The following is a 13,931-nucleotide window of genomic DNA, read 5'->3' as shown; positions in this document are numbered from 1 at the left end:
CCTAGTGCACAGGGTCCACAAGAGCTGGGTGGTCTTGATAAGAAAGAGTCCCCTGTGAAAAGAACAGGTTCTGAGCATTTCCAGGGGAGAAGACAGGCTTGGCTTATTTAATGGGACAGAAAAAAGGCTGGAGTAGCTGAAGCAAAGGGAAGAAGTCAGCTGCTGGCAGGAGAGGCCAGGTGAGTGGGTAGGAGCAAATAGAACCATAAATCTAGCAGTGTTGCTACAGGGAGGACTCTCTGACCCACTCCTAACCTCCCCCAGGTGATGATGCAGCGCAAAGAAGAAAATTCGGAGCTTTGAGCACTCCAGCCTCCGACAGGCCCACACTCCCCTTTGAGAGGCTTGCATGGTTTGAGAACCCAAGGGAGATGTTGCCACTGAAGACTGAGGATTGGGGAGCTAGCTAGAAGCTTAGATTGTGCAACAGGGCCTCCCCATCCCACCTCCTGATGGTGACTTGAGCGGCTTCCTCCTCCATCGGAACCAGGGTCTTGCAGTTGACACTTGGGGGCTGAGGCCTGACTGGCAGGCTGTGTGTCTGCAGCAAGTGTCTGGCCAGTACTCTGCTTCAGCGCCCCCCAACCCCTTGGCCATGAAGCCTAGAGTTCACCTCGCAGAGCCCCTTGCTGCTCAGAACGGGCGGCAGGGGAGGCCAGTGCATTCTCTGAGTTCCCTGCTTCCCTCTGGGCCTCTGGAGGCACCACGGAACCTGGCTCAGCACTCAGGATGAACAGCCTGGAGGCGGGGCGGGGGCACGCTGGGAGTGGAGTTTTCACGGCTACCACCCACGGCTAGCGACGCAAAGGCAAACAGGCCCCCATGTGCCATCCGCTAGAGCCAGGCCCCCGCACATATGGGGCGCAGGGGAGGCAGGCGCCACAAGGAGGGGAGGGCCAGCTGGTAGCTGGGGGTGGGGGCCACCCCGGAGACGCCCCTGACGGGAGCGAGCTGATGAGAGCGGTCACCGCCTCCTCTGTGCACACCCACGTGTCAGGTCTCCTGCCGGATGCTTGATGCTCAGAACTCAGCCCCTGCCCCAAACTTCACTCAGTGAGTCTGAGGCTCGGGGTCATGGCCACCCCCACTTTATGGATGTGGATGCCAAGGCCCAAAGAGGTGAATTAAGAGTCCAAGGTCTAGGAAGCCGCAGACAGGGGATGTGAAATCCACTGGCCTGCTCCGTGGCCCGTGCAGCCCCTGTCACGTTGCTGCCTTCTCAAGGCCTTGAGTGTTTGCTGACCATCCCTTGGGACCAAGCCCTGGGTCATCTGCAGGGCATAAACAAGGACAGGCTCTTCAGAGTCAGTGGACTTAGCGCTGAATCACAGAGACAAGACGGCACCCAGGAAACATTCTAGAATAAAAGAATTTGTTGTTGTTGCTCACTCGCTCAGTCATTTCCAACTCTTTCTGACCCCGTGGACTGCAGAAAGCCAGTCTTCCCTGTCCTTCACTATTTCTTGGAGTTTGCTAAAACTCATGTCCGTTGAGTCAATGGTGCCATCCAACTATCTCATCCTCTGCTGCCCCGTTCTCCTCCTGTCCTCAATCTTTCCCAGCATCAGGGTCTTTATGGGGTTGAATAAGGGAGAACAGTGCATTGATCTTGGGAATCCGACAAACGTGGTTTGGACCTGAGCTCTCTGAATCTCAGTCTCCTCATCTGTAAAATGCGGAGAAGGCAATGGCAACCCACTCCAGTATTCTTGCCTGGAAAATCCCATGGGCGGAGGAGCCTGGTAGTCGGGAATCGGACATGACTGAGCGACTTCACTTTCACACATTGGAGAAGGCAATGGCAACCCACTCCAGTGTTCTTGCCTGGAGAATCCCAGGGACGGGGGAGCCTGGTGGCTGCCATCTCTGGGGTCGCACAGAGTCGGACACGACTGAAGCGACTTAGCAGCAGCCGTGTCTGTAAAATGAGCCCTTCACAAGGTGGTCCATTAGGATCCTGAGAGCGCCTGCACAGTATTTGGCAAGGACAGCTCAGCTGGTAAAGAATCCACCTGTAATGCACGGGACCTGGCCTCAATGCCTGGGATGGGAAGATCCCCTGGAGAAGGGAACGGCTACCCACTCCAGTATTCTGGCCAGGAGAATTCCATGGACTGCATAACCCATGGGGTTGCAAAGACTCGAACACAACTGAGCGACTTTCACTTCACTTCACTTCATGAAGGTTTCCTGGGTCATGAAGGTTTCCTTGCTTCCTCCTTATCCTTCTTTTCTTTTTCCAGCCCTCAAGATAAATGTATTAAGACCTTGGAGAAGAAAGCACTCCAGGTAGGCTTCCTGGAGGGGCGGGGACCTGGGTCTCCACTGTGGCATCTGATCTCAGCTGAGGTGAAGGTATAATTGCTCTGAGCTTCAGTTTCCGCATGTGTAAAATGGGAATAATCGTCACTACTTTCTAAATAACCATGCACCTAAAGGTGATCAGCAGACTGTCACTGTCATGGAGGAGAATTAGGAGCTAAGAGCCCAGAGATTTGGGCTCCAGGCAGAGCTCTGCCATTGTGGTGTGACCCTGAGCAGGTCATGCTCCATCTCTAAAATTTTGCTTCCTCATCTGTGAAGTGGGACTGGGTGAAAGTCACTGGGTGAGTCACACAGCCTCTGTGGGATCCCTACTTCCTCCAGAATTAAATGGCCTGGTTACATCTCTCCAAAGTTTCCTCTGGAGTTTAAAGTCCCCTGATGCTTGGGTCCTAAGCTAGGGCCCAGCCTGTCCCAATGTCCTCCCCACACCACATGCCAGCCAAGATTCCGCACCCGCAGGGAACAGTATTCATGTCCAGGATGGGCAATGAATGCTTTGGGCCATGTCTTCTTCCCAGATGGCCTTGGTGAGAAACAAGAGGGACAGAAAACAAAGAGGAATTTGCTTTGGAAAAAAACCCCAAGACAGAAATCAAGGTCTCCCAGCTGGCTGATGGCAGAGTCCTGTTCCCTGCAGAGGCACCTCAGCCTACTCCCTGCCTGGGCTGGGGGCGGGGCAGGCCAGGATGTTGGTGGAGACCAGCCCCAGTCCAGACAGGGTGCTCCGACCACACAGCTGGTCACACGTCAGGGTGAGCAGAGGTCGATTTCTGACCTGTGGTTAGAAGCAGATGGCATAAGGGCAAAAACCAGGCAGGGAGCCACAGATGGGCCCTGGGCATGGAAAGCCTCCTCACTCTTGTTTTCTTGCTTTCTGGAGTGCATTACTCTCTACAACCCTCCCACACCCACATCCTCAGTCAGGGACCAGTTAAATCGGATCCTTCCTAGACAATGGTCTACAGCTCACACAGCGGGGCTTTGGGATGGGATGTTTGCCAAGGTTCAGGGCTTGAGATACCTCCTGCTACCTGGAGGGCTCCTTGGAGGAGAAGGTCTGGAGAACTGAGGCAGAATTTCCCTAGTCTCTAGAATGAAGCTGTTTTGCAGGGAGTTTCCTCCAGCACTCCTCCCCACCATCCCTTCCAGGAGGCCCTCCATCAGGAGGTGGGGCCATGGCCAGAGAAGGAAAGTGAGGGGTGGGGCTGGGCAGGAGCCAACTGGGTCAGGAGGACATAGACCAGGGGCAGAGCCAGCTAATGGGGCTGCACATCCCAGCCTGACCCAGCTGTCTCTCTCCCTCCTCTCCTTCCTTCTTTCCTCGTCTCTCCCCACAGACTTTAAAGGAGCACCGACTACAGGTCAGCCTGAGTCACTGTGTTGCTCTTTGGTCATTAAGTCAAGTCCGACTCTTTTGCAACCCCGTGGACTGCGGCCCGCCAGGCTCCACTGTCCATGGGATTTCCCAGGCAAGAAGACTGGAATGGGTTGCCATTTACTTCTCCACTGAGTCACTGCATACACGGCAGTAAATGAAACAGGCATGGCTATCTCATGCTCTAACTCCACCCTCCGCCTGCTCTCTTGCTGGCAGGAGAGGTGGTGGGATCTATGGAGGGCAAGGCCAGAGAGGGTGACCACCCCTGTCCCCATTACCCAGATGTGATCACTTCCCACCCAGGAAGGAGCCTTGCTCGAGGGTGCCCTTCTTAGGACCATGCCTCCAGCCTTGAAGGGCTAAGAGGGCCCTGGCAGGGTACATGGACTCCATCCAGTGGATGTCCCCAGGATGCCTGTGGGCATCCGGCACTGTGTCAGACTGCGGGGACATGTGGTGAGTCAGGCTCCATCTGGGGGTGGGGTGCACACACACACACACACACACACACACAGCTGATTCACTCTGCCGGCTGTGCAGGGAGCTGGGGAGGCCCTGGAGACAGAGCCCAGACACCCTTGTCCAAGGGGCTGCCCCAGCCAGACTTGAGGAATGCCCAGCCATCTTCCACACTGTGGAGGGCACAAGCCACCTGAGGACCGGGGTACCGTTTGCTCACTTCCCCCACCCCACCTGCGTGTTGATGTGGATCCCAGAGCTGATGACGTGGGGGCTGCCTCCACTTCTGCTCCGGAGTTGAGAGTGAAAGAGGAGGGGGCTGAGACTTGTCTAAGCTGCCAGCCTTTCACTTGTCTACCCTCTGCCCCTGCCTGGCTCCCTCCCACCTCTAGTCTCCTCCCCAACCCTCAGCACCCTCATACCTCCACCATCCCAGGCTCCAGTTATTCAGGACCAAAGGAGCAGAATGGTACAATGGAATTCCAGGACAGCACGGCAGAAGGAAGTGTTCTGGATAGAGTAAGTCTGGCAGGGTCATCCCTCGCATGGATGTCCTAGGGTGCTTACAGGACTACAGTGAGCAGAGCATGGTGAGGCCCAGAGACGCACAGCACTTTGCCCAAAGTCACACAGCAAGAAGGGGCAGCCCTTGGTTTGGAGCCCAGGTCTCTGCCTCATCTCAGACTCCATCCACCCTTCCAAGTGGGTGCCCCTCTACAGATTCCATTCCCCACTGGATGTCCAGGCCTGTTGCTGCTCCTACAGCTTAGAGAGAGGCTGGGAGAGGAGGGGAGTGTAGTGCAGAGGGGAGGAGGGAAAATGGAAAGTGCCAGCTGATTCAGATTTCTAAATGTCATGTTATTCCAGGCGCATTCTCGCTTGGCCACCACCTTCATCCACCCCCCGCTTGCCATCTTGAGGACCGGCTGCAGAGCGGCTGGTGGGGGGAGGGCTGTGAGACCGTGGTTCGGGGCTGCGTTTCTGCCCTGCCCTTTGGATCAGTGGTGGGGTGAGCACTGTCCTGGGAGCCAGGAGACCTGGGTTCTAGCCCTGGCTCTGGACTGGTGTCTGTGGGTCCTGAAGCTGACTGTACATTCCTCTTAAGATGGGGAGGACCCGCAGTTCCCAAGCCTGGCTGCATCTCAGGATCACCTTAAAACAAAACAAACCAGATTCTTAGGTGACTCCCCTAGAGATTCTGATTCATAAAGACAGGGGTCTGGGAATCTGTTTTTTTAAAGCATCTCCCCAGCAGCCCCCTTAACCTAGTCTACTGAGGGGTGCTCAGGTACACTGTTTTATTCAGATTCTAATTCCTCTTCAGTACCTGCTCACCTCCTCCAGAAAGCCCTCCTAGATTTGCCCACCCCATCTGTCATCTCCAGTCCTCATCACTCCTGGCCCTGCTCTCTACTCATGTTCATCTACTGCTCCCCAAAGGCATTTTGTCCTCCATGCATCTGTGTGCAGGTGTGTGCCTGTGTTTCCTATGTGAGTTCAACAAAGTTAGCCTCCAGACAGCACAGAGGAAGGCGCTCAGCCCTGGAGCCGGCTAGCCCCGGGTTCCCAGCTGTACTCTGTGGCCGAAGGTTGGGAGATCCTGGAGAAAAGACTTAACCTCTCCAAGCCTCAAGGTCCACAGCTCTGAGATGGGCCTAAAGAGACATTACCTCACTGGGCCGCCCTGAGCTGCCCTGAAGGGAGACGTGCAGGCATTCATCACGGGTCCTGGTGGGGAGGGGAGGGGGCAGGACAGCTGGGTTAACAGCAGAATGCTCCCGAAGCGGCCTGACTCCCTGGGAAGCCAGCCACCCTTGTGCGTCTGCAGGAGTGCGCTAGCATGCTTGGGTCCTCAGAGAAGAGCAGGGTCACTCAGAGTTCCCACAGAAAACAGAATCCCCCAGATGGTTCAACTAAAGAGACGCCAATGGAGGGACCACTGACGGGAGGGCAGGGTGAAGGGAAGCTGAAAGCGTGGTGAGGCTCCTAGAGACCAGCGATGACAGATGGCTGTTAGCATCCAAACCTCAAGAGCTAGGAACCGGTGGTATCACCAGAGCCTGCCAGGAGCTGGAGCCATGGAAGAGGGTTCCACCCCTCAAGAGCAGCAGGCCAGCGGGAGGCAGCCGTTCCCCAGACACAGCATCCTGGTAGGGAGAAGCAGAAAAGAAGTAGCCTCCCACCCTGCCTTCTCATTCTAGTACCTTCTATAGGCCAAGTCCAGGCAGTGGCAGCAGCCTCTAGTAGTCCCCTCCTGGGACACGGAGCAGGACAGAGAAGGCAGAGAGAGTCTTGCAGACAAGGGGGGAGAGCAGAGGGACAGAGGACAACCAGCTCTCGGGCAGCCTGGCAGTCACGTACTTTCTCCACTGTACAGGCGAGGGGGTGGTGGGCAGAGGGGTGGGAGGACACCTGATACAGCCCCCTCTCTGCCACAAAGCCACAGGGCAACATCAGCAAGCCACCTTCCCTCTCCAGGCCTCGCTCCTCCTCTGTAAACCGTCAGGGCTAAACCAGCTGTCCTGGACTACGTCTCCCAATTCTGACCTGAGATTTTTCCTCTTCTGCCTTTTCTAGGAGGGAGAGAGAGGCCCTCTCGACAGGAAAATGGGCTGGGAGAAGAAGGGAGCTTAGCAAATGGAAAATTAATTCTGGGCGGTAAAGAGCAGAGGCTGTTGTTTGTGATGTATAACTTACTCTTTGTGTCAAACTGTGTACTGCGAATATCAGTGGGATGGCAAGAAACCCGAGATCTATTACTTAGAGTTTAATCTGTTCTCCGTGTTGGAGAAGGGAGAGGGAGGAGGGAAGAAGACTACAACTTTAATCACAGGCCCAACTCGAGATGTCAAGCTGCTCTGGGGTGCGCTAGTAAAATGATGTCGTATTACAGCCCTCCCAGACAGCGCCCCGCACCACAGCTTCAGCTGCCGAGCCGTAAATTAGCACACCTACTTCACGCTCTTCAGGTAAAACCGGTAATTTAGCTGAAAAATACACACACACGCACACAGAGCGTGGGAAGGGGGGAGCTTAGGAGAGGGGGCTGCTCCCCTTGAGCAAGGAATAGCTAAAAAAAACTTGTGCAAAGACAGAGGAAATGACACGTGGGCTGCACCTCCCGTCACGGCGCGTGGGCTCCGGGTGCAAGCCTGACGGGGGCCCACCTTGCTTTCTACCTGCCTCGGTGCCTCCCCCCACCCCCTGCACCCCTTCTCGCCATGAAGCGTAAATTACATGCTGACACCTTTAATTTGTGCAAAGGATGCCTGGCTGCGCCTGGCACCAGCAGCCGGCTGCTATAATAAGGTCAATCTATATTCACTGTCGCAGCGCTTGATGTGCCAGATAACACAGGGAGGCAGCCTGTGGTGGCTTCTCTGGGCTGGGCGTAGCGGGGGTGGGGGTGCCCGCTGCCTCTCAGCGCGGCCTGGCACCAGTTGGTTCATCACTTATGCATGTTATGATTTAGCTAATCACCGTCAGTTATGCATCCTACTGCTGCCTGGAGACTCCAGCCAGAGAGAGGGCCCCCGCTCACCAGCACCATGGAGAGACCACCAGGGGGTGGGGGGCGGTGGAGGGAGGGCTGATTGTCCTTGCTGGGTAGTGGCCCCTGGTGGTGTGTGGCTCAGAGCCTCTAGCCTGGAGGAGAAGCTGCTGGGCCCATCCCTCAGGCAGGGGCACTCATGTAATGTCTCTGCATCCTTGAGCTCAGCCAGAGATGGGCATCTTAGTGATAGGTTATATAGCCTGAAGTCACAGAGTTCTGGGTTCTAATCCCAGCTCTGCCTCTTGTAAGCTGTGAGAACTTGGTTAAGCCCCTTAACCTCTCTGTGCTGCAGATTCTTTACCTATAAAATGGATAAACAAGGCAGGGAGAGTGTAAGGATGGGAACTAATATATGGATACAGCTCCATGGGTGTGCACACTGTAGGCAGTCCTGTTATCAGAGCCCCAGTGGGTCCATCACATGTATTTTGGGTGAATGTCTGCTTTCAGTGGGGAATTCAGAACCATAAGGCTCCTAAGGGGCAGGAACCCATAGGTGAGCCCATTTTTTTTAACAGAAAGGTTTTTGGGTTTTTTTTTAATGTTTATTTCCTTTATTTTAGTTTTTTTTTTTTTTTTTTTTGTCTGAGTCAAGTCTTAGCTGCAGCTCGTAGGATCTTCATGTGGCATGCGGGCTTCTCTCCAGCTGTGGCCGGAGGGCTCCAGAGTGCCTGGGCTCTGTAGTTGGCGGCTCGTGGGCTCAGTTTCCCCAAGGCATATGGGATCTTATTTACCCAATCAGGGATTGAACCCAAGCTCCCTGCAATGAAAGGTGGATTCTTAACCACTGGACCACGAGAGATGGCCCCGTGAGCCCATTTTAAGACAAACAGCACTCAGATGGGGCTATGTTGAGACAGATCTCAGATTCTGAGATATTTAAGCTAATCCATGGCTGGGGAAGGCCAGGGAGGCAAGGATGAAGCAAGTTCTCAGCCTCAAGCAGGTGGGAGGCAACAGATGAAGCACGACTAGATCAGCTGATGGCAGTGAGAGGGTTCGGAGTTTGTTCAGCCAAACCCTTTCTGCTAGAGAGGGGGAGAGGGAACCCATGGTCCAAGATGGCCCTCAATGAGAGAAGGGGCTGAGGTCCCCCCAGCTTCTGTCTTCACAGTTCCCCTCAGGATAGCCTCAGGGATAGACCAATGCCCATCAGTCTCCCCGGGGGCTTCCCTTGGGATTACCAGGCACCCTCTCCCCTCTTCCTGGTGCTTTGTCAGGGGTACACACCCCTGTTTTGTTGTGGCCACGTGAGTGGTGGGAAGCATGAGGTTGCATCCTGAGGCCCTTGGCCATCCTCACTTCCCTTATTTGCACCACAGAGCCAAAAATATCTGCCCCTCGGTGCCGATGAGAAGATTAAGTGAACCCACCTGTGTGTGAAGCTCAGGGCGCCAGGGAAGAGCAAATGGAGAGTCCTTTTTCCTCCCGTTTAGAGTCTAAAGAGGGGTGGCTGGGAGGACACCAGCCTCGAGGCACCTCAGTCCAGCTACACACAAAGAGCCAATTTAAATAATTAATTCTCTGACCTGGCAGCTCATCCTCCCACCACTCCTTTGTCCCTGCTGCTCCGTCCCCCAGGAATGCCCTTCCCTTCTCACCTCTCCAGGTCCAGCCCATCCTCCCAGGTCCAAGTTAGCTGCTGCTGCTTCCAAAATGCCCTTCTTCCTCCTCCTTAGGAACAGAAATGCCTTCTCCTGCCCACAGTCCCACACTCTCCCTGACTGCAAGTGGGTTCCTTCTCTGTCCACTAGTGATCTGGCTCCAGGTTAGACGCACTGGGTAGAGGAGCTGCTATTTAAGAGCTAAGCAGCCTTTGGCCTCTCTGGGTCTCTACCAGCTCATCAATAAAATGGACAGGCAGGGGAGGCATGCCATGCCCTTGGGGCCCCAGGTATCACATTCCTAGTCAAAGCTGTTAGGAAAATTAGGGGTCTAGAGGGACTAAAAGGGTTAGGCAGTGGGCATCTCCATGCAAACTAGTGCTACGAGGTTAAATTTCCCCCATTCTAATAGGATAGAGACCTGGAGGCCGAATTAACTTAAAGAAATGCAAAAGTCTTTACCTGCCTGGGCTTGTGCCCTGAGGTTTCTTCCCACTGCAAGGTGAAACCACCCACCCCGGTGGTCCCGTACCCGCCCCTGCCCCAGGCCAGCGCATGGCTGCATCTCTGTACAACTCATGTATCACAATTACGCAGACACCTGTGTCGCCAGCGCCTGCCAAGCCACAGCACATCCAGTGCTCAGTCGCCCTTGAAATGCATTTCAGCTCTTACCTGCAAAACTCGGACAGCGTGGAGGGTGGGGCCTTCCACAGCAAGCAGGACCATCAACCTCCTGCCACCAATTGGTGGGTTTGCTTGGCTGGACACCCCACACCCATCAGTCCCAAAAGATCAGAGAGCTCCTGACTGGCCAGCATGAAGCCAGGCCCAGACCCTTGTCTCATAGCATCCTTACCATTTCATCAGCAAGTGACCATAGCTAGCCACTGCTACTGACAACCAGAAGCTAGAGGGCCATGGGGCTGGTGCCTTCTTCACAGAGCAGAAGCTAAGCCTCCCACAGACCCTGAGACATCTGGCTCCTGGGAGCACCACCTCTCAGCTCTGGAAACTCAGGGTCTATCATCCCAAACACCCCACTTCCCCAATGTCTTTCCTGAACTTTGACACCTGGCTGTCCGCTGACATGCCACTTCCTGCCGCCTCCCAGAGAACGGGCGCTGCTCTCTCTTTCATATCCCACACCACCTGGGGCCAGGAGGTGAGGTGCCCCCTTTGCCCTCTCCCCACTGCCCTCCCAAAAGATTGATCCTCCCTCCCAACTCAAAACTCCAGCTCCTCTGAATCCTGGACAAGAGACTTTACCTCTCACCACTGTCCGTTTCATCCCATTGAAAGGTGAAACAACCCCCACCCCGCATTGCACCCCTCATTCATTACAGACTTAAGCAACACCCTCACTCTCTGTCTTCTCCACCCCCATAATGGCATCATTTGGGGTGACTCAACATTTACTTTGAGCATCCATCAACATCGGGGCCTCTCTGTTCTCCACTTGGAAGCCCCCATCCACCTATTCCCATGGGTGTCCCACCCTTGACCTTACCATCATGGAAATGGCACCGTTTAGACCATCTCCACCTCAAGCCTCCTGCCAGATGATCGCGCATCACCTGTTATCCCTCCAGGCTGCACTCCCACAGTCTTGCTGAGCCCTCCAGACACTGAGCACCACTGGCTCAGGATCACTGCCCCTCTGCTGCCACTTTCTTTCCTCTCTCTCCCTTCTTTATTCTTAGAAGCCACGCCCAAACTTGGTAAATCCACACACCCTCCTCGGTGCCTGCACCCACGCAGCAGAACACGGCTGGAGGAAAAGAGAGCTGACTTTCCTCTAAATGCCTAACCTCAAATCTCAAAAGAGCCCTGTCACCACTCAGCAGCACTATGCTAGCTGTCTAACTGCCCTTGTGCGTGTTCTCTGTTCTCCCAAACAAGTGTCTCATCCTTCCTCCTCTCCACACACCCCACACCATCCTCACCCACACTGGCCTCAGGCTTTGTTCAGAACATGGTCCCCATCAGAAAGCACTCCCTCATCTTCCCATGAGGATGCTTGGCAGGCCTCCCACATCTGCACCCACACTCTGCCTCCCTCCCTCTCAATGCATGGAGGAAGGTCGCTCCTCTGCCCAGGGCTCCCCACCCTCCCACCCCCAAGCAGGGCCTAGATCTCTCACCTGTTCAAGTATCCAGGGGTCCCCTCTTTCTGCATCACCATCTTCCCCCTTCCCACCATGTCATCCATGGCAGAAGCGTACCTGCTCCAGGGTCTCCTGTAACGAACATCCAACTCCATCCATCTCCATGCCTGTCCGCAGCTCCCAGCCCATTTTCCTGCTCCCCTTCACTGCAGAACATGTTGTAAGGACGGTCTGCAGTCCCTGTCTCCTCTTTCTCACTGGGTATTCTGTCCCTACAGCTAGAGATGTGCACACACAACCCCAGCTCGGAGCTGGAGGGCAGTGGAGCAAGGCCAGTGCTTAAGAGGAAGAGGGGAGCGCAGCTCTGATGGAGAGGAAAAGACCCTAAGAGAGAAGGGCCTCAGAGGTCACAGAAAGAAGTGAGCTGTTTCCTGCAGCAGTCTTCAGATTTGTGTTGTAGAAAGGATACTCTGGTAGCACTGGGTTGGGTGGGCTAGAGGTCAAGAGAGGTGACAATTAGGAGGACATCAAAGTGATCCAGGTGAGAAATCCGGAAGGCCTGAATCAGGCAGCCAGTGGAGAGAGGGAAGGATGAATTCTCGACAGAGTGAGAGTGTGATCATCAGCAGGACTAATGGGCCAGTTAGCATTTCCAGCAGCAGGAAAGATCAGGACTGACCTTCTCTGGCTGGAACAGAGGCAGAGTCGAGTTCCCCCTACTCCTTACAGGCTCCTTGATCTCCAGGTACTTTCTCATCAGGAAATGGACCAGACTGAGTGACTCTCCATTTGTTCCGTGACTACAGCTCTGTCGGTAAAGCACATGCCTGCAATGCGGGAGACCTGGGTTCAACTCCTTGATCGGGAAGATCCCCTGGAGAAGGAAACGACAACCCATTCCAGTGTTCTTGCCTGGAGAGTCCCATGGACAGAGGAGCCTGGCGGGCTGCAGGTCGTGGGATCACAAGAGTCAGACACGACTTGGCACTATTCCTTTCTTTCTTTCTCCTGCACTAGCTGTGATCACTGCGCTGCCGGGGGCTTCTCACCATTGCCCTTCAAGCTCCTCCACCTTGCCCTTCACAGCACACGGTGGGCACTCGACACACAGTCAGGGAAACGGGATGACACAGAAGAAAGCATGGGCTGGAGAGGAACAGAGGGCTGTGGAGGTGAAAATGCCTGCCTCAGAGCCTGAATTTCACCCTAACTAGGTACCAGGGAGACACAGAGGGTTTTAAGTACGGAAGTGACAGGGCCAGCTCTGTGTGGGAGATAAACCCAACTGACAGCTGTGGACAATGAATTCAAGTTCATTGTCAAGACTAGAGAAAGAGGGAGACTAGAGGCTGAAGTCAGTGCTGATATCCCAGGCAAGGGAGGATGAGGCCTGATCTTGGGAAAGGAGATAGAATAGAGAAGAAGGCTTGGCTTTAGAAATACCAAGGATGTCAGATTGGTAAGGCAGAGGGATAAACTGGAATATGGTTCATTGGTTGGTGGCTTAAGCAGCTGGGTAGATGGTGTCACTTGCTAGGATGGGGCAATGGCAGGGGGTGCTGTAATGAACCTCACTTTGGACGTGTTGAGTTGAAGGTTAACTGTGGACCATTTGGGGACAAACACACTAGACTGGAGAGTGGAGGCGTGAGTATGACACCCAGGGTGGGACCCAGGACTAAAGAGAGAGCGGTCTGGGGGCCATGAGCAAGGAAGGGTGGTGACCACAGTGACTGGATGATCAGGGAGTCACCTAGGTAGGTCACGTCCAGTGAAAGGAGCAGCAGGTCCAGGACAGAGCCATGGGGAGTGCCCAGCTTCGAGGACTGGCAGATGGAAAGGATCCTACAAAGAAACTGAGGAGACAAGGAAACCAGGGAGGAAATGGGGACAGAGTGGTATCCCAGGTACAAGGAAGAGGGTTGAGGAAGGAACAGTGGGTGGTCAGTGGGGTCAACATCAACAGCAAGGACTTCCCTGGTGGTCCAGTGGTTAAGAATTCACCTGCCAATCCCAGGGACACAGGTTTGATCCCTGGTCCAGAAAGATTCCACATAATGCAGAGCAACTAAGCCCATGCACCACAACTCTGAGTCCACGTGCTCTACACCCCAAGCTCTGCAGCGAAGAAGCCACTGCAATGGGAAGTCTGCACTCTGCAATAAACAGTAGCCCCTGCTCATCTCATCTAGAGAAAGCCCTGCACAGCAACAAAGACCCAGCAAAAAGTAAATGAATTTTTAAATATATCAATGGTAAATAAAGGAGGACTAGAAGCCTCCACTGGATTTGGCAGTATGGTGGTTACTGGTGACCTTTGGCAAAGCACTTTCCATCAAGTGATGGTGTGGAAGGAGTCACACAGCTTCCAGCTGAGGCGTGAGTCAGGAATAAGAATGTAGAAGCAGCTTGATTAGTTAGTCAATGGCTTTGCTATCATTGTCACTCTGCCTTCTTCCTAAAAGAGGCAACGTCTCAACTGTGGAGATGACAATGGATCAGAA

At 54.4% G+C, this 13,931-nt stretch overlaps 1 long non-coding RNA gene across 1 annotated transcript; it reads right to left on the bottom strand.

Annotated features, from left to right (window-relative positions):
• Window positions 1–8,300: 8,300 nt before the first annotated feature.
• On the bottom strand, window positions 8,301–9,570 carry LOC129620403 (uncharacterized). Its single transcript, XR_008698518.1, has 3 exons — window positions 9,317–9,570; window positions 9,089–9,204; window positions 8,301–8,475 (listed from the first exon to the last, which is right to left on the bottom strand). It is a non-coding gene; the product is annotated as an uncharacterized LOC129620403 (long non-coding RNA).
• Window positions 9,571–13,931: the final 4,361 nt, after the last annotated feature.

This window comes from Bubalus kerabau, chromosome 10 (assembly GCF_029407905.1).
Source record: "Bubalus kerabau isolate K-KA32 ecotype Philippines breed swamp buffalo chromosome 10, PCC_UOA_SB_1v2, whole genome shotgun sequence".
Classification (NCBI taxonomy): Eukaryota; Metazoa; Chordata; class Mammalia; order Artiodactyla; family Bovidae; genus Bubalus; species Bubalus kerabau.
This window is presented reverse-complemented; position numbering and strand designations above follow the sequence as displayed.